This window comes from Malurus melanocephalus, unplaced genomic scaffold (assembly GCF_030028575.1).
Source record: "Malurus melanocephalus ecotype Western Australia unplaced genomic scaffold, MMel_1.1 scaffold_68, whole genome shotgun sequence".
Taxonomy (NCBI): Eukaryota; Metazoa; Chordata; class Aves; order Passeriformes; family Maluridae; genus Malurus; species Malurus melanocephalus.
This window is the reverse complement of record NW_026623300.1, coordinates 1,750,715-1,777,793: the sequence shown is the minus strand read 5'-3', so window position 1 is coordinate 1,777,793 and position 27,079 is coordinate 1,750,715. Positions and strand designations below refer to the sequence as shown.

The 27,079-nt window shown below is 36.7% G+C and overlaps 1 long non-coding RNA gene across 1 annotated transcript in view; it reads left to right on the top strand.

The window, feature by feature from the left end:
• The first annotated feature begins 669 nt into the window (after positions 1 to 669).
• LOC130573830 (uncharacterized) overlaps positions 670 to 27,079 on the top strand; it is a 106,041-nt gene continuing 79,631 nt past the window's right edge. The window contains exons 1-2 of the long non-coding RNA XR_008965364.1: positions 670 to 841; positions 926 to 1,039. This is a non-coding gene — a long non-coding RNA (uncharacterized LOC130573830). The remainder of the gene's footprint in view (positions 842 to 925; positions 1,040 to 27,079) is intronic.

The following is a 27,079-nucleotide window of genomic DNA, read 5'->3' as shown; positions in this document are numbered from 1 at the left end:
GATGGCATTCTTGTGATCATTCATAGACCTTAGACAAACTTTTTAATGAGTGATATGATTCAGTCTCAAACTTGTGAACCAATTAACCCCAGTTTGTGATCTTATTTCTCCTACAAAACCACAAAAGAACTGTGTGAYGAATCTTCTGCCTGCTGCTTGTGCCACATAGGCTCATATATATGGTCCAAAGCACTGAAAAACTGCCTTGCTTTCAGCCTTCGGGATGAAAACAATGTAATCCTTTGAAGCTGGAATCAACCAGCAAACCAGGAGCCAGCTCTGTGAACTGGAGTAGATGGGAACAGTGCCGCCCATTTGAAAATGAGCAGCACCAGACTCTGAGTAAGTAGGAAAGGAAGCTTGCTCAGTTTTCAGCAAGGGGCACGGTTCAGGTCATGAGAGTGTGGTTTGGGGTTATGAGTTTTCTTCTGACACTGAACAAGATGTTCTTCTGTTTGGTGGCAGAACTTTTACCTATTAAGCAGTTCTAATGGAAGGATGAGGAAAATAAACAACACTCTCACTTTCATGGTCTGTTTTAAGTCTGGCCAGACATTGGTGCAATATGACTATCATGTGTCCTGGTATTTTGAATGCCCCAAAGAGAGAATAATAATATGCAACATTTTCTAAAGATTTCAAATACTAGCAAAGCCTTTATCAGTGAACAGAATTAGTTCTGGGAGAAGGGCACTGTTTCAGCTGCAGGCCATAAAAAGCAGAACTTAGACTAATCAGAAGTGGATTTATTATAATCTACAAATTAATGGGTACACTTGAAACTGAAAAAGAAAAAGGTGTGAAGAATTCAGAAAACAGGAAGTTTCTCATTTGTGATTAGGTAGGTAGGATTTTTTTTTTATTTGTTTTGCTATGATTGTTTGACATTTTTCCTGCTATGTATTTGTCTTTGAACATTCTTTAGATCTGCTACACATTTGGGAGCCATGGGGAGAGCAGCTGCGACCTGACAGCAGCTGGGATCAGGTTTATAATGAAGTTGTGGGAGGAAGCAGAGGTGGGAAGTGCCATAAAGCAGGTGAGTTCCATGAATCCAACCTGCCAGTTTTCTCTGTGCTTGGGGGACTTTGGGTGTGACAAAGGATGTTCTCAGCAGTAGTTTTGAAGGTGTGAGAAACCGGCTTTGTTAAAGTATGCCCTGCCCCGAAGTTCGGTGATTAGTCTTGGCTGATAACAGCATGAGGATGTGGGACACAGGACTAGTCCCTTCCCTCTTCCTCACAAATGTGGGTTTTTTTCCTTGGAACTTGTACTCACACAAACACATGCAAGCATGTGAGTATATATATACATGTGTGTGTACATATACTTGCCCAGCTCTTTCTTCTCCATTGCTAGTAAAGAATAGTATACTGAAAAGTCCYAAACTATCCTTTCAAAGGACTGCATAAGAGCACCATTTTATATTACAGCTCATCTTTTTAATACACTCAATTTGAATCCTTCCCCTTTTGACAGTCGTTTGCTAGCCAAGTAATTGAATGGCTACCTAAGTGAACCTCCAAGGCATGAGCAGAGTGTGTTTAGTGCCATCTCTTCCTGACTCTGCAGTGAACTCTACCCCTGCTCCCTGTTCTTTGGATGTCTTTTGTGGCACAGCAGTGATGGCTGCAGTAAATTCAACGGACAGAGTTCCTGCCCAAGGACCACAAAAAAAGTAAAGAGCAGGATAAGTTTAGGTGTAAAGGTACTGTAATTTTTGAGGGCTCTCAAAGACTGGTGCTGTGAGTTTGCTGAGATTTTATTCTAGGGTCTTAATCATCAAACTCATTTCCTTGTAATTTATTTTAATAAGATGATGTTAATGTTAGCTCTGTATTTGCAGCTAATGAATGTAATCACCTAGAAAAAGTCAGAATTATCTGGTTTTCACTAGAACACACAGTACTCCCCATACAAAGAGACAAAATTACTTCTGGAAGAGCCTGGTTGATGAGAGTGAATTGTTGCTCTTGTGGCAGATGGAATTGCCCAGGAGCCTTTTAAGGAGAACAGTCTGATTGCTGGWGAAATTAAAACTTGCCTAGCTGTGAAAGGCTGGGAAGTATAATGGGGACGGTAGAAATTTAAACATTAGCATTTGAGAAGAGTGAGAAAGAATCTCCAGGTGRATCAGATGGCTCAGGTCTGCAACAAGCTCTTCTCAATTAATGCCAGTACAGTAGGTGAGACCCTCAGCCTTTAAACTKTCTAGGCAAAACTACAGGAGGAGAAATCTCCAGAAAGGATCTGAGTGTCAGTCCTAATCCTAGAACTGCWACTCTCCCTGTTTTTTTAAGCCTCATTGTCCATCTAATAAATTCTTGATTTTTCCTGTACAAAGACCATGTGRCAGAACAAGGGCATTAAAGCTGTGTTTATTTGCCACTCAGTGTTTACTGGTATTTCATTAATACAATTTTAAGCAGTAGAAATTTTAGCTGTAATTTTCTGGGCAGCATGAATAAATAGTACTGTGCTTTCAAAAGAAAGGAATAATACAGCAGCTTGAATAAATTCTTATGGAAAAATTTGGCCTAGGCCTGTTTTCAACTAACCYATTAGTCAGCAACACAGTAATAGAAGATTTGCATTTGTTCTGAAGTGGTTGTTTGTAATCAGTRTTGTACTGATTTTGTTACCTGCAGATAGTCTACCATTTCCTCTATTATGTCTGTTTAATCATGTTTCATATTATGTGTTTGGATTTAACTGTGATACATCCTGAATTGATCAGTGTTTATTATGGAGAGTTAGTTTTCATATAGCCTACTTTAGAACCCATTTATTCAAGATGAGGCTGTAGTTCAGGTGGAAGAACATCCTCTAGTAATCAACATGTGCAAGAAATTTCAGTGCTGACTTCCATTGTCATTCACCCCAGATGCTTAATAGAAGTATCCAGCAGAGCTCTCATCACATATTTACTAAAAAACACCATGTTAATCCACTCTTTTAGTATTTGTTTGCATCATTTGTTATAATTGAACATCAGTTACTACAGCAGAGATTAACTATCTCTTCTGGATTATCTAGCATTTCATGAATTGTATTTCTTCTAGGGGAGCCCGCTTGTTGCAGTTAAGCCTCTTTAATGAAACATTCATTAATGCTGGGGTTCTACAGGATCCAATTTTAGATCCCATACTGTTTTGTCATTATATATTTTCCTTGGGCAGTATCAGATTGGTCTCGTTGTTCCCAGTATCTCATGCAGATGATCTTCAGATTTGCCTTTTTGTATTCCATCAGAAACTGAATGCTAACGAGACAGAGTAGTTACTAATTGGTCCATCTCTAGGTCTTTGCACTTCTCACTCATTGGTTCTATAAATAGATGTTCTGTTTTCCCTGTTGCCAAGGCTTGTAGCCTTGGTGATAAAAGAAGAAAGAGGGAAAAATTCAGTTCCTGAAAAAGAGCTCTTTCTCCTAGGTGARGGCAAGCAGTTCTAAAGGAGCTGAGATGTTTCACTGGTGTCCTTACAAAGGAACATACAGAATAATACTAATACAAAGAGTAGATAACAATGGTTAAAGGGACTCAAAATTGCTGCAAAAAGATGAGCTAACTGCAGATAATAGATATCATCCCAAGAACCTTTGTGGACATCAGGATATTTTTGCAGATGGATGGAAGCTACGAGTTTAAAGAAGCATTTTTTAGGCCATCATGGAGAATTTATGATAAAGGCCTCTACTCAGCAAGTAGAAATATAAATGTGACAGGAGTGGTGACAGGGGAGGTGCCAGTGCAGGTCTACATAGTGCAAGATGACAGCAGCAAGATGACTGCAACATGGAGCTTTTGCCAGTGTGAGCCAGGATGCTTTGGAATTGATAGTCATTTTTCAGGAAAGATGCAGGCCCACTGGAGAGAGTCCAGTGTAGAGCAGCAAGATGATAGGAACAAAAAATTATCAATAGTGCATTGAACAGTCCGTCTAGTTCAATATCTTGTCCCTAACACTAACAAGCAGTGAGTGTTTAGGGAAAGAGTGCAAAAACAAGGTATAGAAAAAAATGCTTCTTGATGTATTTCACAGAGTTTAGTAACTCGGAATTTAGGGAATTCTTGTGTTCAAAGATGTGTCAGCATCATGCTTTTTAGCTGCCTTTTTGGTTTAAATTTTGAATGTAGCTTAATTACTTTTTAAGCCATTTACAATATTTTTATCTACGCCATCTTTCAGTGAAGAATCCCACCAAATGCTTCTGGTCAGACAGAAGGTAATAGAGCACTGTGGTAGACTGGAGCTTATGCTGATCTGTCAGTGTTTGTCCTTAAAGAGACATTAGACAAAAAAYGTAAGTCTGAAAAAATACAGTGGTAATGTGACTTGGGCAAATGGGTGGACTGGTTAATTTTTTCACATTTTTATCCATATTTTCCTACTACTCTGTGAAAGTGATATCATCCCAGGAAAGAAGTCCCTGCTCCCTAAATCCTCTCTCTCATAACAGCCTTTGAAGTCAATTTATTTGCTGTCTCTTTCCCTGCTATATCTTGCACTGATGCCACAGCAGATAAGATGACAAGGCACAACCTAAACCTTGTCTTATAGATGTAACACTAAGCAGGTACAAAGCACTAAGAGGACTTCTTCATTGATCAGACACTGCCAGAATTGTATAATTCTGACATTTTGTTCACTGCCAGTTAACTCAGGTTGTGAAGCAGAGAACAACAGGCCAGCAGATTTAACTGCTGTTTTGGGAAAGATTTCTAGAATTATTCATAAAGGATGAACTTGTTAGCATGTTAGATAAAAGTCTCTTAYGCAGTAGCCAAGAGCCATGGGTTTAGAGAATTAGATCTTGTCAGAAGCATGTGATGGAATTAATCATGGAGCAAGTGGGATGAAGAAATTAGAGACTGGGGATGCTATAGATCTGTTTGACTTATATCTGAGTACAGCTTTCATAAAGTTTCACAGAAGAAGTTGATATGCAAATTGAGGGATCTTATGGTCAATGAGAGGATGCTGAAATGAATGAAAAACTGTCTGAAGTGAAGAATCCTGAATAAATCAGCACAAACTGAGATAGGGAACAGAAACCACAAAAAGTGCCTGGATTCATTCATCTGTCACTTTTGAAGTTCTCCATACTTTATTCAGATGCTTAGTTGCATTTAAAATATGACCAGTGTTGTGGAAAAATAGGGGAGATGCAATAATGGAATATATTTCTACATCTGAGGAAATTTTCTACTTCCCCCTAAGGGAGAGAAAGGAAAGGAACTCACAGAATGCGAGTTCTCATTTGGAATGAGTTTCTCTCATTCCAAATATCAAACAGGCAAATTCTTTTTCTGATGTGGTTTTTTGTTTGTTTCTTTTTCTCTATGATGAATTATGGGTTACTGRTTCATAGACACAAACATTGTGGGGATCTAAAGTGCAAACAAGCTGAAATTATTCTGGTGCTTCTTTTCCATCTCATTTATGCCCATTGTATATTAGCATAATTGTGTTGATTTACGTTGTTATCTTAATTCTCCCTGTTGCAAGATTTCTGCCTWACACCTTTAACTTTAAAATGCCCACACTCTCATTCATGTCTTCAGTCTTGTCTTGTATTCTTCCAGTTTTTAAAGACTGAAGTGTAAGGATGGTGTATGACCTTAAAGATGTCCACTGCTCTTACAAAATCTCAGTTTCAAGAAAATCTCCTCTTTCCCTTTATATGAGCTAGATTTCAGAGCCGAACTATAGAAGCATCATCTGGTACATAATGATTTGGGCTGGGTTTCAATCCTGGGTCAACTGTAATTTGACCTCTGAGCAATCAATTTATGTTTTGCCTCAGTGCTTCATTTGTAAAAATGAGAATGATACAGAGTTATTTTGTAGCCATAATTGGGTAATGAGGCATTTAGCTTTCTGCTATGAGGCAGGGGTATAATAAACAGGATCTTTATAAACTCAGATCTTGGGGGAATCATGCTTTACATTGGTTGGTTCTGTTGGTTTAGAAAAGGGAGGTGTGTGTGTTCCTACATATATATACACGTGTGGCTAAATCCTTTCTGATTTATATTGCTGAATGAATTTACAGTGGAGCACACCCTAACAGAGCTGGTATATATAAAACCAATTCACATTCATCCATACAAGTGGATTCATGATAACACATATTCAGGGACTTTTTATCCAACCTTTTTTTTGTTCACTGGACCCCTCTGAACTGATTCCCTGGAAGGTTTTGCTTATGGGGAAGAAACATTATCCTGCATTCTGAGAGCAGCAAAACATCACAAAATATCAATGCTCTTTAGCAGAAGGGCATGATAGAGAACCTGCAGAAGTACAGTGACTTCTAGGGACAAGGGACATAGTCTATCTCCAGCAATGAGAGCCAAACATATGTTAAGATCTGTTTGGGGTGTTATTTTGCTAGAAGTGCCTGTTTTTCTGTATTACTCCATTACAAACATCAACTGTACAGCACACACTTAAACAGAACATAAACAACAGTASTTTAAAATCAGATCTTCCCTGAGGAAGTGTGAATGCCTCATTAATCCAAAATTGGAATTGGGAATAACGCTGGAGCAACTTTTGGGAAAGCAAACCAAGTGCAGGCAGGAGGAATAAAGGAGGCAGTGTGGCTCTCTCACATCCTGTATTCTCTTAATTCTACACAAAAAGCCTACAGTCCCCATCCYTAAAGTACCTAAAAATACTCTGTTCCCCTGCAATATGCTGTGATGGCATGTGTGGCAATGATCTGTCTCCTGGTTCAGTCCCACATAGATTTTTAATTCAGCAATTATTTTTTTTTCCTTTTTTCCCCACACCCAAGGCCAAGAGCACTGTATTGCAGCAAGCATTCTGAATTCTGTATCCCAGCTGACTTAACAGGAGTGTTACAAATACAGCGGTCCCATGTTCCTTATGTTCTGCAATATAATTATGTTGCTTATGTTATATCTTGGATTGGGTAGCAGTGTGTCTGAAAATACTTTTTATGCTCTTGGGGTGTCCTGCTACTTGAACTATCTCCTGATCATTTTCAATTTTATTTAAATAAATAGCTTGAAAAATAAAAAGCACAAGAAAATACTATCTCTTTGGTTTTTAGAATTTTTTTTAATGTAAATTGAATGATTTCTTCTAGGTGAGTTGATAGTTTGCTTTCATTAGACGTTTAGTTATTTTTTGTRTTTATTGAGTTGCCTCACTAATATAACAAATGGAATATAGAACTTCTAAGTTAAGGAAATGGTTAATGAGGCGAGAGAAATGAGTTCTTATTCTGCTAGATACTTGTACTTAGGAGACTTCTTCATGCTGAGTCTGTGATAGTTAGGTCAGCAGTCTGTTCCAACAATATGCTAATCAATGCCTTTCCAAACAACAAACTCACAGCTATTTTTCTCCTGTGGGGAAAGTGGAAAATCCTATAAAGCTTTTATTGAATTCAGGCTCTGGGTTTGGAAGCAACTTGGTTAGTCTCGCACAATGTATTGGCTGAGTTCAATAGCAGGGGTTGGTGAGGGAAGAGTTCTGTCTTTTCTGGTAAATGTCACCACAAGTCCRTAAAGCTACCACATGGGACTTTGAAGGACATAAAGCAGATTTGGCCAGCCAAAAAAAGTTATAAGGCTGCTAGACCTGTTAATAACCTGAATTATTCCTCATTAAAAAAACATTGCATGCTAGTAGCCCTGCCTATGTAGTAGGAATACTTTCTTCCAAATATGTAATTAATCAGAAATAAAATAAATATCATCTATTTTGAGAAAAATATATTCATCTGTCCATTTGAAACCTGTCATGAAGCTTTTTCTCTTTTTTCTTTTTACTATCTTATGGTTCAAAAGGGAAAAGACAAGGTGTCCAGCATAGGCCAGGATGCCTTCACTATTAGAGCTTTATTGTATGTACAGCCTCTTTTATTCACATTTGTAAGAGTTCAAAACCTTACAGTTTCTGACTCACACTGTGTATGGTCAAAGTACTAAGGAAACAATTCAAGGGCCTAAAGTTGAGCTTTTAGTACTGCTTTTATGTCAGTTTCTGGCTACCATTCAAAAAATGTTGGTCTTTCAACATGTCTGCCAGGTCATATAGCATTTTAAATTGTCTGTGTTTAATCCCAGGATCCAACTTCAAAAAAGGCTACTGGCCTTAATTTAATCATGAAATTAAATGTGTTTGTTTTCATTTCATGTTCAAGGGGCTATTTTTATTCAAAACCTGTAAAGTTAGCTTATAAATGTAATCATGCCGTTACCTTGTGAATTTTGGCGTTGGTTCTTTCTGCAGCAGTCTGAAAAACTCTTTCATCATTACCATTTTTCTCCTGTTTTGAATTTATTTTCTCCTGTATTGAATTGTTTTTCTCCTGAGGAGTTATCTGAGTTCCTTATGGAAATGTCTGAGGAGTCTGTCATTGTTGCTAAACTGAAATTAAAGAATCTTTCCAATATCCATGAAGAATAAAAGTTATATTGCAAAGAAAGAGGAGGGAAAAAAAAGATCAAGACACATTTCTGTTCCTGGTACATTGTTTCACAAAGTACTATCAAAAGCTGTGTGATAGTTTTCCTTATCCACTAAYCAATCTGTCATATCACATGGATCTTTTCATTCAGAAAAAAAAAAAAACCAAACCAAAAAAACCTCACATGTAAAAGCATATCTTCAGATAAGACTTTAAAGCCACTGTACCCTGTGACTGAAGGACCTTGATCATTATCTGTCTATGAATCAAATGGGTGTCTTCCTGCCTCTTCCAGAATGAAAAGGAAGTTGAGGAAATAGCTTAATTTTTCCTTACAGAAGGTGTTTCTAYAGACTAGGAGGCTAAGCTGAAATGCCAAAATTGAAACAGAATCACTTGCTCGATGGATTTGAGTCCAATTTTGTTTTGTTGTGTTGTTTTTAAATAATCTGGTGTCTTGAAAATAAGACTCTAGTTTGCTTCTGCTAGCATTTCCCCAAGACAGTGGTTTGAATGGAAGCYCTTGGTTCTAGCACTTTTCCCTTGAGTTCCCTTGATTTATACCTGTAGGGATACTCCATTTCAGTGCTCAGTTCTATACCCTATTTCTGTGTTACAAGAGTCAAAATAATTGTCAAAGCTGCTACCTGAAAYGTTAGCATTCCTAAAGGATAAGGAAGGGGCGAGGGACACTAATGAGCAGGGATTTTCTTCTGAGTAAACCACAGAACCGAACAGATGTGGTCGGTGGTGTCTCATGCAGAGATAAACCACATATATCAGATTTCAAGTTGTAGCATTTCAGTGTATGAGGATTTCCATATTACTTGGGCAAGATTTTAGCAAACCAAAATCTGTCTCAAAAGAGCACGAAAGGGATGTTATCTTGCCTGTGCCACAACCCATGTTGCTAAGTAATTCAGTTGGACAAGATTTAATTAATAACAATCACAGCTTGATAAAGGCAAAGATATTGAAGAGCTTTAAAAGCCACTTGATCTATCCCAAGGCAGAAGTACACTTGTAATTTAATATTAGTCATGGAGCTAATAATAATTAATAATTTCACCTTCAAAATGATGGTGTTATCACTTTGTACACGAGGAAACAGCAGCAAAAGCAGAAAAAGCTTTTCAAAGTCAGCTAACCATTTATGTAACTATTAAAAACATTGCATTTTATCCCTCAAGCTTACCTGGTTTTTGTTATTCAAAAATAAGCTAGCAATACTAAAATGTAACTCAAAAGTTATACTTTGAGTTATTCTTTATCTTTCCAAAATTCAGTAGTGAAATCTCAGTTTTTAACTGAGCTTAAGAGTGTGTTACATTATTATATAAAGTTATATGCTTTAAAAATGCTGAAAACGTATGCATAACATGGATTTTCCTACTTTTATTGGTGATTTTGTTATGACAGCGCCCTACATGGGCTGAAATGTCAATGCAGCTTTGCATTTTCCTTTTTCTCTCAAGGACTTTCTTGAAAATGGGRTGAATTATCCAAGAATTTCTAATGTTAGCTGAAATACTAGTAARCAGACAAATCTTAAACCTCCTAAAWTATGCTTTTGTGTTGAGAAGAATTTGGAGAGGAACTGGATAACTTCAGAGAGTTGGCAGTCAATGTTCACAGCTTTATGCTGTAGGTCACATGTATAAAAACTAGTTCAGGTCAATAGATAATACACTATAGCTGCTTGATGCCTGATTAKCATCTCATCTGATATAAACTGATCACCTTGATCCACCTGATGGATACGTGTCTACTACTGTCATAACMGTTTTAAAGGTTTTCATAGATAAGTGGTAATTTATGAGTAAGGATCATATCCTCAACATGGAATATTAAAGAAAGAATAAAAGACAGAATGCTCTTATAATATTTAGATTGATGGACCAAAAAGTAGTCCACTTCCAAAAGAGCAACATGGTTAGATTCATATAGCTGGTGTTGCAGGCTTGATTTATGTGGTTTGGTTTAAACTGTCGACCTTCATAAAAGTTGTCACAGAAACAAAGAATATGTTTGGCACCAGCTTGCTTATATTGACCAAGAAGTTGAGGCATAAAAAGGCCCAGAGATCAAAAATGTCTGAATGATTTGTCAGAAAGAGCTGACAAGAAAGAACACGAAAGTTGCTGCTGCATAGCATGTGACACAGTCATACCCTTTTTTTCTCCAAAGGCATCAAGTCATRTTCTTTCACAATATAAACTTCTACAGAAAATCTGCACTCCTGSATAGATTTGGCCTTAAGATCACTCTTTTGGGGGCCATCTTAAATGTTACCTGCTGAAAACCATTCTGCTACATTAGCGATACTGTTCCTGGTGGGTGCACTTAAGAGTCTAAATAATTTTTTGCGAGATTGGAACCTTGGACCATATTTTCTATTCAAAAGAGTCCTGTGTGATTCTTTTCTCATTTTATGTTATGTTATTACTGTCTGTAATTTAAATGTTACATAAGCTACATCTCAAAAGAAAAAACCTTGATTTATAATTAAATACTAGGTCTTATTAATAACTGCTATGTATTTAATGGAGGCCTATGACTAAAGGCCTTTTTTATCTAATAATGTGAAAGCAATTGCATATCTTGAAGTTATACTCCAACATGTCATAAAAATTTTCAAAAGCTTCTCTTCTGATATTTGACATTTTTAACTACCCACATATTAAAATGGAAGCAGGAACACAGAAAGCTATGCCACGGAGGGTTTAAGAATTTGACCTACACTAGAGCATGTGGTATAACAGTTTTGTGCTGGTGTTTTAAAAAAGTAAAACCTTCTTCAAATTCGCTTGGGATAGTATGAGAGATTCAAGTAGAGACAATGATTTATAGAATTTCTTCTTTGTCCTTTCTTATAGGATTGTTAATAATAAGAATGTCTCTTCCCTGTTGCGTTTGTTCTTGGGAAAATTATTAGATCTCCTGTATAGTTTATTCCAAGCTTATTGTTCATTAGGTTTTGGCACCCAATTACACATGGCTGTGAGTTTTCTTCATTTGGAGCTAATACCATAATAACACTACTAGTAAACTGGTTTTTATAAGTAGATGTTGTTTGAGTTTGGATACTTTTTAAAYCACAAGAATTATTCCATAGAATTTGGTCTTTATCATAGTAAGAGGCCTCTTCATATCTGATCCTTTTTTATCATTTTCCAGAGACTACAGTTAGGCTATGGATTTCCTCTATGTCTTTCTGGAAGAACTTTTAATAAAGCAGACTCTGTACAGCCATCAGCAGTAATTATGAAAGCAAAGATGGTAGTTAGTCAAGATGATAGCTAATGACTCTAGTGCACCTAGCATGGCTTACACTGGCAATTTTACCAGAGATTAGCACCTCAGCTGTGTTATCTCTCAAGTTRCACCTTTGTGTGACAAGAAGATGTTTAGAATAAAAAATAATAAAAAAAAAAGTGGCTATGGAATTAACTGAAAAAAAACTTTCTTTATTAATACTATGTTTTTTTTTTTTCCCAGGCATAAAGTATAAATTACATCTTATTAGAAAAACAATCCAGGGGCATTGTAATTTGGTGAAAGGCCAAATTCTGCAGTATTTATGAAATACTCTCCTTGTTATTTCTAATTACTTACTATAGGTTTTACTTTGTTGGAACTTGCAGTTATGTCATTGCAAATAAATCCACTTACAGACCTGCTTCATCAAAACACTTGTATTTGAGTTCTCATGCTTGACTGGTAAGAAGAGCACCTCTGTTTCTGAAGTGCCAAATGTCTGTGGTTACATTTACTTGGATCTAAATTGTACCTTGTGCCAATCGACATTGATATCTAAATGTCTCCTGTTCACTTAAAATTCAAGTAGAGTGTTTCATTTGCCATCTCCTCTCTCCTTGAAGATACAGGGCCAGCATTCACAATCAGGGTCTATGTAGTCCCATCTGGCTATAAAAACTAGCCAAGCTTACTTTGTTCTGCTGAAAGTTGATATCACAAATAACCACAACTATTCTGTTTCTCAAAGACAATAGATTTGCAAATGTTTGGAAGCAGCACAKCTTCTCTCCTTCCCATTTCCCATCCTGGGAGTAGTACTGGTCAAATTATGCCATTTACAAAAATAAGCTCTCAATAAAGGGACTGTTATTTTTATACAATAGATGCGTACGAATTCTGAGTCTTTCACCTCGGAAGTAAGAATTTTTAGGAAAAAAAAAAAGCAAACAGAAAAAAAGATCAATTTAGCCCACTACCATAGTCCATGTAAGTTTAGTGCAAAATAGCTTGGTCAGAATATTCTGAAGGACTGGAGCTCCACTGCTTACAAGCAAACCCTTGTAGCTGGACCTTCTCAATGAGGAATTGGAGTTAACACTGCAAATTACAGGCATTTATTTTTAACTGGAGAATACAGGTGCTTACCACATGAAATAGTATGAAAATTTGGACCCCACCACTTTAAGCTGCAGATGACCTGTTTTTTTTTATTTTTAATGCCCACTTCTCTTTTACTGTTTCTTTAAAAGGTTAATATTTAATGGAATCATAGAATCACAGAATGGATTTGGTTTAAGGGACCTTAAGGATCACGTCGTTCTGCCCCCCTTGCCATCAGCAGGCACACTTTCCACTAGACCAGGTTGCTCAGAGCCCATTCCAAYCTGTGCTTTCAACTCATTTCCAGGGATGGGGCATCCACATCTTCTAGAAAACTGTTCCAGTGCCTCACCACTCTCATAGTAAATAATTTCTTCCTAATATCCAATCTAAATCTCCTGTCCTTCAGTTTAAAGCCATTCCCTCTTGTCCTGTCACTACAAGGGACTGGAAAARGTCCAACTTTCCTGTAGCCCCCCTTCAGGTGCTGGAAGGTCTCTCCTGAGCCTTGTCCTCTCCTGGGCTGAACAGCTCCAGATCCCTCAGCCTGTCTGAGCTTCTTTGTGGCCTCCTGAGGAACTCACGCAAACAGGTCCTTGTGTTTCTTGTGCTGGGGGCCTCAGAGTGGGATGCATCTCATTAGATCTCCCTTGAGAGATTCTCAGATTCTCGGAGGTTGTTTAAAATCTTCCTGTTTGTGGTTTGATGGGACTTATTTTACTACATCCTCAACACCTGGASAGGGGTAAAGAGAAAGTGTCTGTTAGGACTTAGGTTTGAGATACAAACTGACACTGGGGGAAAGCTTTATTCTATGGGATAATAGGAATGGGAATCCCTTGGAAAATAAAGACTGTGTATACATAGAATGTTACAAATTATTAATGTGCCTAGGGAAGCGAAGGGTTGCTAAATTTGGAAAACTAGAATATATATTTATAATCATAAAAAAAATCAAGAATAAGCAATGTTGGAAATGTAGAAAGTARAGTATATTATAGGAGTATCAGTTGTTGTCTTAGCTGTGTAGATGGGATATGGATTCACAGAGCTTTTCAAAAATTGACACTTTTTGTAACTAATAAGATTTTAGGGGTATAAATTTGGATTTTTTAAATTAAAGAAACAGTTTATTCCAACACCAATATGCTCTTTCTGCCTTATCAAACTTTTAAGAAGCATTGCTGTCAGAGGGGTCTTTCAAGCATAAAAGCCTGCTTGGTCCTCTATCAAATCCTGGGGGGCTGACTGGAGAGAAGGGGACATCGGGACACTGCTTCAGTTCACTTCCACTGAGAAGCAGATCCTTGGAGAGTGCTGAAACCAAAATAAATTTTAACAGCATTTAAGGACTAGGCCCACATTACTTCCAGTACAGAGTGTTTTACAGCTACTTTTTCCTCCCACTCTCCAATTCCTGTGATAAGTACAGCTCAGCTGAACAAAGATCCCACTCAGTGAGCTGGCCAGAAGGAAGGAAAATATGAGTAAATATAAATAGGAATTTGGGACCCTGTGGTGGTAAAGAGCTGGACTTGATGATGTCCTTTAAGAATCAACTGAATACTTGCATCCAATAATAATTAAAATTATAGCAGTTAGAATTATTTTGCATAGTAAAACTTGGATGCTATTTAAACAATCTTTTTCAGCAGGAAAAATAGTGCAAGTTTTATTTCAGAAATGAAGTAAAATATACTATATTTGGGTGATATTCACATAAAGAAAAATAGAGGAAACAGAAAATTATGCTTTGCAGAGATTAGTTCTCAATGGGCCTTAAAACTACTACTGAATATTTCAGAATTAGAGAGAGCTGACTACAAGTACAAATTGCCTGGAGTAGAACATCAGTAAAGTTCAGGTGCCAAGGTTCAAAGCAATGATCATGAAAATTTCAGTTTAAGTGCTCTTACACCCAGAGGTGCTTAAGCTCCAGCAGCATGGTAGTTCTTGGAAAACCTTCCTACAACTTTGTACATTGCTAGAAATGCAAGAGGTTTGACAGGATGTCCAGCTGATATTAAGGCAGATGTCCACCTTGTATTATCTCAGTCCTGAGCAGGAGCCAGAAGCAGCTTCTTTCCAAACACCCTGAGAAGGTAAACCCAGGAATCAGTCTCAGAGTATTTGTAATGTACACCCAGAACCATGTTCCCAAATCCAGTGATGACTGCTGMTACTCTTGGTGAGCCCAGTTTGTTTGATTACCAAGTACTTAGATAAAGTGGGAGACTTAAAATTCAGCTCCACTGAGTGTCTGATCATGTATAACACTACTTTTTTCCTTCCTGTGTGGAAAATGGACCTTTAGACACCAGCCATRAGTAACACTGAACAGGAACATATCTGTTCTTGTTGAAATTCTGTTGCAGTAYAAAAGCACTTCTTAGGTCAGGGAGAAAGAGTAAACTTGAGGATAAATCCATAGCCTGGAACACTTGCCTGGAAAGGGGAATGTCAGATCTGAGCCGAAAGACTRTTGGCTCAGTTTTGACTTCTAGAGACTTCCAAGTAAAATAGCCTTGTGGTTAATGCAGTTTTTGTTCATGTAGGAGTTGCTGGTTTGAATTAACTCTAATAGCAAATTTGAAAAGTCTGACTCCTGATTGATTTTTAAAAAAAGATGTAGACCTCTGTGCTCAGAAAAACCACACTCAGCCTCGGAGCCACAKACATCTGAGTGAACAGAGGCCCAGATATCTGCACTGTAAACTCAGGAGCTGTATTTAAGACAGATTGCTCCCAGCAGCATTCCCTATTGCTGGTCCCCTCGGTTATCCTGTAGGATACATTTTGGCTCTGTGCTTTGCATATTAGTTGTCTTGGATCCTGTTCTGAGAGCTCCCAGTACTGCTCCTTGGCACCTAACCTAGTCCTGGATTTCACTACAACTTTTCATGTTGGTTTCATTTAAACTGTAGTTTATTGTATGTAAGTCTTTAGAACTGTTGTTGAAAACGTTTTCAAGTCAATGATTTCCTTAATCTCATATAGTGAGACAATATTGTGAACTGACTTAATGATAGGTGAGATAAATCAGCTRCATACCAGTCATGTAATAGGAGATTGTAGCAACTTTCAAAAGGGGAAGAAGAAAAAAATAATCCATGTAGACATTTACCAGATTTYACTGATATTTCATTAGTGAAAATTATTCTCATCATGGTCCATGACCTAATCCTTGAATATGCTACTGTTTGGAGTGGAAAGTCCATTTGTAAGGCTTGTGTCTTAAGAGTTGAATTCATGCTTCACAAGGAAATGCACCTCAATAATCTGGTTTTGCTGTGGTGTTTGCAATTGCTTCTGCTTTTCTGCCTGCTCCAAGCCTCAAATTGCTCGCTTAAATGCATCTTCCCCATTGTGGTTCCCAGATATTCACTCTCTATGCTATATAAAATGATATGGAAGAAGAATTAGTATTTCCCTTCAGCAAATGTAAAGAAGGATGGATTGCTGTCAAGAAAGGAAGAAGAAATAAACATTTGATTGAATTAAGGGGAATCTCAGATATTAGATTTTAATGGCAAAAACTTTTCTGTTAATGTACATCACCTCTCTTCTGCTGATGTGAATTGACTTTGCCCACTCTTAATCTGATGGATAACAATAGTGTCTCAGAAGAAAAAACAGGAGYAGTAACTGTTAGAAAGATATTGAGAAGCTTCATAATATCCAGGATCAGGTGGTAGGTCTAGAAATTACAGGAATTTGGACTAGAAGTCCTATAGTGAAACCAGTTGATGGAGTTTCAGCAAGAGTTAACATGCCTCTGTTTGTCATTTTATCAGGAAATTATCTTCATAGGAGCGACAGACTTTTTTTCCCCAAGTATAAAATCCAACCTGCTTTTTTTTTTTTTTCTTTCTCCATTTTAATACTCCAAATATTCCTTTACACTGTCTAATAATAATTATCCTTTTGAAAGACTCTCTCCAAAGAGCAAATAACCCTGTGAGCTGGTGAGACAAGTACTCTAATTCATTTTGCYTCAACTGACTGCTCTGATCCTCTTGTTTGTTTTGGACTGGGTTAACTTCTTTTTTATACTTTATGCTGTTCATCACTATGGGATTTTAATTAAATTGATATATTAACTCTTTGGTAATTACAGTTGAAGAATCTGTTGTAAATGTCATGCTGCTGTACTCTCACCCTAGGTCAGCAGTGAAAATGAGATGTTGCGCTTCAATATATTTACCCAAGGAAATKAAAACATAAGATAATATATGATTTATCATCATCATTACAAGAATTTATTARTATTATTTATTGCCATGCATCATGCAATGTTTCAGAAGTGTGTAATGTTTTGTGCCTAAGTAGAGAATAAAAGAAAAATTGAATGGGGAGATTTGATTTTGGCATCAGTGGCAGCCTTTCTGATAAGTAGGTGGGAACCTACTTAATCTTGCCATGCCTGCTGGAAGTTTGGACAAAGAGGAGAGGTGACACCAAAACACAGTAGGAAGTTTTAACTTTAGGCCATGCCTTAGACTCTCACTATTCTAAAGTAGAATTGTTAACTTATATTTGCTTCATGGAGTTACAAAAATGAGCAAAGACAAGCTTTTGGATAATTTAACAGTAGCATTATAGAAAAGACTGTGAAGATACTTGTTCTGTGTTCAGCAGAGAATGAAAGTGTGTGTGCTGTACAAGGTGTACATTGACTASCTGTGAGAAAATTCATAACCTGTAAAGCAAGTACTTGCAACTGAGTGTTGGAAGGATTCTCTGGAAAATCAGTAAATRCATTATAAAACAAAATATTTTAATGCAAAATGTATAAGCAGTTCTAGTCCCACTACTTCCTATCTGTTGAAAGCTTTACTTAGCAGGTTTAACATTTCAGTGTACAATATGTGCATATATTTGACTTATACATTTCATTTAGGAATTACTTCCAAATAGGATTTAGATCTCTATTTCAGAGATTAAAGAGACATGTCACTACTCTGTGAAATGTGTTGGTGTACAGTGTTCCAGTTAATGTTGTTTCTGAGCAAGATCCCAGCTGAGCCTGAAACCACATTATGCAAGGTGCTGTTCATACCTATAATTCTGGAGAGTTTAAAATATAAAAATTTAAAATGGTGAAGGGTGAAGAAGCTGACTACTCTAACTGCCCTATTATAGTTAAGGAATTTAGAGGATGTTACATASAGAATTAATAATCTTATTCTGAAAATCATGTAGGAAGTTATGAACTAACTGAACCCAGCTGTTGAACCAGCTGCTTGACTGTGTCTGTGAATGCCCTGTGGAACAGGAAAGGTCCTCATTTCTGGTGAACAGCTTGTCTGTGTCCTGATTTCACACCCCAGTCGGGGGGCTGTCAGTGCAGCATTGCCCACATGCCCTGCTGTCCCACAGAGGGCCCTCAGCACACCCCGGGAGCAGCCTCTGTCAGAACAATTCAAGGGTAAAGGCAGCGAGATGCACCATAAAGCACACCTGCCACAAAAAGGGATATACAGCTATAGGATCCTCAGTCCTGAATTGTTCTCTTGAACGCTTATTCAAAGCCTAAAGTCAGCAGTTTTAGGATGCTTAGYCCCATTGCTTTCAATTGGCAGTTATTTTGATTTTATATTCGCTGAGAATGATCATTAATGATCTTGTATGTGTCAAATAATCAATATAAATAAAAGAGGAAAGCTCTGAAAACAATAACCAGCACTACATCAAAATAATTCACTACATAAATTCCTAGAGACTTCTATTACAGATCATTGTAGTTTCTTGACACTGTTCTAATGCCAGCATAAATAATTCTTATGCTAGTGTGTTATAGACAATGTGAAGTTCAAGTTACTTAAATTTATTAAGTAGGGGAAGTTTTTAAAAATATTTTTTGGCCAAAATGCTAACATTTTATGAAAGCTGCTTCATTTAATAAATGTGTACATATCCTAAATAGACCGTTCTGCTGGGAGTGCACAATAGATGGAAAGAGGACTCTTCATGTAAGAGTGAAAACAATTGAAGCACACATGTGGATTGTTCTGTTTGAAATTGCTTAAATTTCCCTTTTGTGTCGTTTATGGTCTCATGTATTCAAGGTTTCTCATGTATTCAAGGTTTCAGAAGCCCTTGAAACGTGTGAGGAGCATGCAGATTAAAACCTCACTTCAGCAAATGGTGAACAGTTGAAGGTCTTACTGTGAACCTGGCCTCATTCCATTGATATAATGGCAGAAGGATTTTTCTTTGCCCATGAACCAATTTTTAATTTTGATTCCTTGTGTGTCTTTGGACAAGCCATTTAATTTCACAGTATCTTGATTTCTTCTTCTATAAAATTAAAAGATTCATACTTAGAGTACTTTTCACAGGCAAAATTGATGCTTAATTAATATTTATATAAATTTATGAGATCCTTAGAAAACAGATTCTTAAGAAAGATAATAATAATATTTTTAATAATCAGTGGAGCAGTCCACATGACACAACATTGCTAGACAAACGCAAGACACAACAACTTGGTTAAGAGGATTTTAGACTAATAAATCACAGAATATTCTGAGTTRAAAGGGGCTCACAAGGATCAAGTTCAGCTCCTAAGTGAAAGGCCCATGCAGGGATCAAACCCTTGACTCTGGATTTATTAGCACCATGTTCCAATCAATTTAGCTAATGACTTAGCTGTTGATTCTCACACTCAAATTGTATCCAAACTGGAAGGAAAAGTTATGTTCATCTTCAGCACTGATACACAATGGAAGTCAATGAAAATAAGAGGTGCCCAGAAAATTAAGGCTTAAGTTTTACTGGGGAAATATAGTTGTGAAAATMTTGATCAAAGAATAGTCACAATCTGAAGATGTGTAGCAGGATTTTGAAACTGCACCCTTATTAAATTAATTAAATCTTCACAGTGCTGTCATTTTGATGTTAGAGTTTAAGACAATTGACTTTGAATTCTGAAGACAGCATTCAWATTATYCCCAAACKTAATATGTTACTTTAACATCAGTTTTTCATGGGTAATAGAGTGAAATTACAAATGGTGAATTCAATTCACTGCTCAGCACCTTTATTGGTCCAAAACATGTACAGCTAAACAAGCTAAGTGTGAAGATCCACCAGACTGATAGATACAAGTTGCACAAGAAGCTATTCCAATAATTCTGTATGTCTCTCAACATGAAATTTAGTAACAGTACTCAGTAGAGCACATTGGACACTCTATATACACACTGTAAAGAGAAGCCAAGTCCTGGAAACAGGCCACTTTCTCCAGATTTAACATTAACAGTTCTTTGAAACTGTTAAATTCTTAGTGAYTTTCTCCTTACAGGTACTTGTATCAGAACTGCAAGAGATTACTTAGAAGCAGGTCCCTGCCCTTCATCCTTATTTCACTTATCTGGAATAAAGAATCTAGGGTTTTTTTAAGTTTGGCCTTCTGAAAAGCAAACTTGAGTCTTTTCAGGGCAACAGATCTTTTGAGTAGCAGACTTTTCTACCCACGACTAAATAACTTGAATTTTAATGGTGCCTTTCTTGTGCTACGCCCCAGCAGAAATTAGAACTGCTCTCTCTTTCTTTCTCAAAGCTTGTTCACTTTCACTGGGCTACCAGGTCAGAGGTCTGTAGCACGTTTTACTTCCACCAGAAGGGTTCTTCATAGTTGCCTCTTCAGCAGCGTATGAGTGGCATAGTCATAGAACAGAATAATACAGATGTTTGCTAAAATGATTTTCTTGTTCCCAATGAATCTGAGTTTTGTTATTCTGAGGRCAGTGCTGCTGCATTTTTTCTGGTTTTGAGTGAGTTTTCTTTTTCAATATACATTTTTATTGTTTAAATTGAAGACTACTACTCATTTGCTTCATGATATGATTGCACATTTATAAGCAGTTCAACAAGCAGGCTGCTCTAACAAAGTGTTTGGTGAAGGATAGAAATCAAGAGGTTAAAGTTTTGAGGTATTAAACAATAAAGCAGCCAAACAGTGCAAATGATGTTCTTTCCCTTGGTGACATAGCATTTTTTATTAAAAAGCAGAAKTACTATTCATCTGAGAGTTATTCTTTACTCCTGTGGTCCCCACTGGCATTCCAGAGGCAAGCGAAGAGTTGCTCATAGATTTTACAGATTCCTGCAGAAAGCTTCTTGTAAAAGCAATAAAGAATGTAAACTTTTTGCAGCTGAAGAATATAAACAAACCTGATTTAACTCAACTTTTTAAAAGATTTTTTACATTAGTCCCACCATTTGATAACTATCACATCAGTTATGCAAGGGCTGGTCTCCTGGAAATACTCAGGGGGAGAAAATATTGCTGGGCTCAAAGTAAGCACTAGAAAACCCATTTGTCCTGTCAAGAAAGAAAGAAAGAAGGGAATATTAGCTGAACCAGTGCTTCTATGAACTGGGAAAATATAGGAATATGAGGTAGATGAGCCTCGTGAAAGAATATCAGTCAAGAAATTAATACTGAATGAGTTATAAAGAAATACTAARGAGAGATTTTCAGAATGATGTAAAAATGAGTAAAAAACCAATGTGGCTTAGAGTCTTTTGTGGATAAATAGGAGAAAACCAAAAATTAAATACAAGTTTCAATTGATGTGGAAAAGTAGCTGCASTAGCTGTATAGCATTTCTGATCTCTTTTAAAGCACTTCTTTGAGTAAAATCTAAATATGWTCCCTCTGTAAGCACTCAAAAAATAGGCACCAAGCCACCACAGGAAAATAGGCTCCTTACATGTTTCATTAATTCTGCCATTGAGTCCATTATTTTTAATTCACTGTGCAACTGAGAGAGGAAACTCAGAYAGATATAATGCCAGTAATTTCTAAAGCTTTTCTCCTATGTGAATCAGAGTTAGAATATTTTGGGTTCTCGTAGAAAGTGAAACAGCTTATTGAAGAGAGCAGAAATTTTACAGAAGCACCTGTAAATACCTGTGCTTATGAGATACCTATTTCCTTACTCTACAGACACTAAAGTTTCAACTGTTTTGAATAAATAGTATATGATTGTCAATAATTTTGATTGACTCGTATATCAAATTAAGCTCTTATTTTGTGAAAACTTGTCATGCTTTAGATACAGTTAATCAATTTTGAGAATTAAGAATTCAATAAATTATGAATCATCACCTATGAAAGAAAAATTTCACATAGAGAAGATCCATTCACCAGTCAATAACGGTCAACCCTATGTAAGATTTCCTTAGGCATGAAGATATGATCAGCACAAAGCAGGGCTCTGGAAAGAAAATATTCTCTTCTTGAAAAGTAAATTGATAGTTTCCATCTTGGAGAACAAGCTCATCACTGGTTATTTCAGCCAATGTTTTCGTTTGAAATCTGTTTAGACTGTATGGTTATGCCATAAATATCCCTGTGGCTATCTAAAACACTTGGCATACGGTTGTGGCTGCTGCTGAGTCTAGGGAACACCTCTTTCTCKTCTCAGTCCTCTGACATGATGAAGTTCTGTGTAGGCTCATCACAGTGTGTATTGTGAGCTGTGMCACTCTCTCCTCCTGCCAAATGGGCTTTTATTTTGGGTGATGGTATATTATTCACTATGCRTTCTGCTTTCATTCAGGATTCTGCCATTGGTTTCCTTGCAAGTATCACCAAGTTTTTGCTGCTTAAAAGACAGAAACTAAATAAAGTGTAATGCTGGCAGAATTCTGTTGAATAATTTACAATGCCAATTAGTCAGAGAAACACATTTCAACAATGTGTTACATGGTATCTGGAAAATGATTTTCCACTTTTTAAGGCCCTATGACTACAGAGAATCCGGGTAAATTTACTTCCTATACAACTTGGATAGTTACAAAGAGTACGTTTGTAAATGAACTCATTATTGTTTCTTTTGAGGAATGAAATGTTGGAGGTCTAAATGACTGTGTTTAACTGCAGTTGTTGTAACTGGTAAAGAAATGGTCAGAAATAGAGGCACATGCTCAGCAGAGAAAGGTTGTACTGCTGCTTACACTGTTCTGGCTGTTGACCCTCACCTGACACTTTCTGTGGCAGCACAAGCCCATTTACAGCTGGGAAAGGGCTCAACCTGACACAGAAAAGCAAAGCTGGGGTTCTGCTGGTTGCAGCCAACCTGCAGGTTGACATCTGTGAATTATGCAAACAGGGGAGCAGAGAASAAGCTTGTCCTTAAAAATAGGTTGTATTTTCAGTGGAAGAGGGAATGGAGAAACACTCTTGACTAATAATTATTGAAGTTGGGAGGGTACTTATTCCCATGGTGCTTCTCAGGGAGGAATAGTTTGTTTTGGCTTGTCTCTTCAAGTGGAAACATAACTGTGAATTAAAAAATGGCATGCTGAGTTTTAGGAGTGGCTTTTTTGCTGCTTGCCATAGAAAAGCGGTGGGTAGAGGGGAAGTTGTCATTGATTTTTGAAGCTTCAGTGCGCTTTTCATACCCTGATGTTGAATAGTGAGTGGTGCAATGCTCCTTAYGATGGAAAGTTTATGAATAATGCTAATAAATGGAGTGTTCACACTGCTGTTTTCCTTCCCCGGTATGACATAGCCACCTGCTCCCTATGTTTGGAAGAAGGTGGTAGAAGATAAATTCTGCCTTATTTAGAAATATGAGAAGCTAATTTATTCACAATAAGAATTCCGTAAGAATTAGGTGTCCTTTCTTTGTTTAAATTTCTTTCTACTYCTATTTGATAATTTATAATGAATATATGTAGTTATTTATTGTTTCATTATTTCAGTAATATAATCTAGCATGTTATTTTCTAGATTAGTAGTAATACTTTAACACCAGTATGAATGTAGATCTGGATGGTGCAATGTGGAGTCAAACTAGAGATTATTATAGGGCTTTTTTTAGTATATATTTCTTGAAGAAAAAAAATGCTATTACCATCATAAAATATAAACCAATTTTTTGTAGCCCTTAACCACTGTGTTGTTTAATAAATTTTCAAGCCAGATAAAAAAAGACAATGATTTTAGCAACATGCACAACTTTTGCAAAGCTATAAAGAGTGTAAAAAGTAATATATATATATATATAAATAACAATAAGCTGTTACGGAATTTGAATTACTTTTATGTGGTGCTGCTGTCAAATAACAGGGCTCACTCCAACCTGATTTTATGATCATCAGAATTTAATCACATGCAYAATATACACATGCACAAGTAGCACTTTTGGGCAGGATTGTTGTCATTCTGGAGCCAATACAAACTCATGGTCTAGCTGGTCACCCATAATAAAACTAGCTCATTTSCACTCTTGATCTTTTCTCATCAATAAGAATTTATGAATAAAGAGAATGGAAAAGCAACCGAGAGCTAGGATTCACATCACCTTATTCCATAAAAAAGTTGGCTCATGTGCTTACTTGTTTCAGCCATGGCTGGATGGTAGTTTTCACTAGGAGACATAATTTATTACCTGTGTTATTGTAACATAATTTTAGAACAAACCATGAAGGATCTATTCTCATGCCACAGAAAAAGGGTTTGCTTTGTATTCTTTCTCTTGAAACAAACATGGCATTAGCTTTCTCTGCTAACAACTGGGAGTTACTCTGTWGTTGAGTAAAATTTTCTAGAGAAATGTCTCAGTAAATGTCATGAATAGAAATTACATATTGTGCACAGAAAAGAGTTTAAATAGGGAATTTTTMGTCAGTACAACTTTACTTACTTTTTTTTTTCTCAGTAAATGGAATTCAACACTGTGCAGAGTGTATGCAAACCCTAAATATCATGTACATACTATTTTGAGAGATAATTCGGACTTTTGTATTCATAGGTTTTGTTTGGACTTGGAATTTTACCTGTATGCTGCAAGGAATCTGCAGAAATCCATATATGGATTCCATAAATGTTGCTCAGAGTAGGCCAAGTCTTGTTATAATTTTCTCCCTTTCACTATTTTACTTTCATTTTGAATACTGCTTAATAGCTTCTGTCAGGTATGAATTATTGCTCTTGGACTCAAAACCATAATATTGAATAGTGGGTTTTGGTTTTTTTTTTTTTCCCTGTAAACTGATTTCATTAAACAGCAGGTTTTGTCAAAGKCCAATAGTACTGCTATAGGAAGATCTCCTCAGAGTCTCATAAAAGTTTTCATCTTTCTCTCATCTTCCATGTCAAAAGTAATAAGTAACTTTTGATGCTGCGTAAACTTTGCTTCCCATCTTTGCCTGTTTTCAGGAGGGTAAACAGGAATACATAAAAATGGTCTGTTAATTGATGTTATTGCTCAGTGCMATTTCTTTGGAAGGCAAGTGCCTGTGTGTTGCAAACTGAAGCCCAAACAGAAATTACAGACACCAGGACAACTATGATTCCTTGAGCTACCATTAGTTATGTGATGTAGTTGGAAAGTTAATTTCTTTCCATTGCAGTCTTACAACTGCCAATATCCACAGTCATCAGAAAAAATATTATATAAGAATGATAGCATACAGTAAGTGAACTGTCTTTGATATCTTTTATGAGATACAGATGCTCTTGTAGGAAAAGCAAAAAGAGTATCATATTTCTTGCTCATAAAACAACATTATGCATAATATGAGAGGATTAATGAACCTCAAAGGCTTAGAACAAAGGAGCAGTTTGGAAAACAGCTATACACAACTATATCTCACTGTAACARTACAGGAATATATAATTAAAAATCTTGATAGGAAGTTTTCCTGTGGAAGTATTTGTAATTTTTTTTCCCGATTGAAGGTCCTTCAGTAAGGGCCATTGTATTAGCTGATGTTGCAATCAAGGTGAAAACTACATATCAGAGCAGTCATGTTCCATGTGGCTCTGAGGTGGCGTATTGCTGTAGTTTCCCTGTTTGTGCATCTGGTTGTATCAAAGTGACTGTGGGGAAAATTTTGGGAACAAATGCATTTTTTTGAGGCGATGCTAAAAAATCGTAATTAAACTTTAAGCAATTTAATTTGGACTTCCATCAGAAAACCTAATTCCTTGAAAGACATTACAAGCTATTTCTTTTCTTCAGTGAAGCACAGGCACAGATAAGGTTAGTTTTCTGCATCATTGCCAATTAACTTACAGGCAAAATGGGCATTTCTGAGCATTGTCAGGAAGGTCTTCCATACTTCCCAGCCCAGTCMTCCATGAGTGCCTGTCTCCCATCAGCTCACCACAATATTTGCTTTTGTTGGAAGCCTTGCAGTCTCTCCTTGAGGGGTGACACTTTTCTCATATATGAATTCTGAAGAAAAGTATGCTTGACGTGARTGAAGATACACAAGGGTAAAGCTACTTACATCTAAAACAATGCCTGAAAAGACTCTTTCTCTTCTCAGCAGAAAATCTGCTGCCAGGCCTTTTAGATCACCCATGATATTCCCTCTCACTTCTTTGCAAAGTGATTCTGTAAATGAGTAGGATTTAATTTGAATTACAGTACTGTGGTAAATACTGTCACTCACAAGCATAAATATTGCATACAGTTATCAGATATACTGACAAGAACATCAGAAATATGCATTCTAAGACAGTTTTATTGCACGCTAAATATAAAAAGTTTTCTTCACATATGCCCCCAAGTGTTGCAGTGCTCAAAGAAAGAGACAGAATTCCATTCAGCAAGGGGGATGCTGTTGGTTTGCTTTGCTTAAGTATTGGTATTATAACTTCAGTGGAAATTATTCTGGGCTCTGCTGGAGCTGGCAGCCTGCAAGTCTCTAATGGAAGCAAATGATAGACTTCCTAAAGCGACAGTATCATTTGACTAATGTGCAACTAAAAGTATTCAAGTGAAATCTAATAGCTTTTACTCTCCAGAAATATTGTTAAAATAATTGCTCCCTCTTTTTGTAAAGTAATATTTCATGTAGCAGATTCTCTGGAAAGAAGGTAACCTGAACCATAGCAGGAGASTATACATTGCCCAGCCAACACTGTAATAATTCCTGAGTGGGGTAACCAGAGGGTTTTCAACATACCAAACTGCTGTGACCAAAACCAAACCTGCCTGGGGAAAAGTGGTCTATTTCCCTGTGACTAAAAGGCCATGGAACTTAGCCTATATTGCTTGTTTTACTAAATTATTTGATCTGTGCATTTATTTTTCTGGGATTAAGGCAGCAGTATGTTGTACTCTGATGCTGTCTAATTTCCATTTTCACTCTCCCAAATTTATGTGAGCATGAATTTATACAAATGAATATTTGGGTATACGAGTATGAATTTGTTTGTCTACATGCATATGAAGAAAGAGAGAGACCACATGAATAAAGTATTCGTGATGTACAACTAAAATATGACTAAAAGCAAATGTAA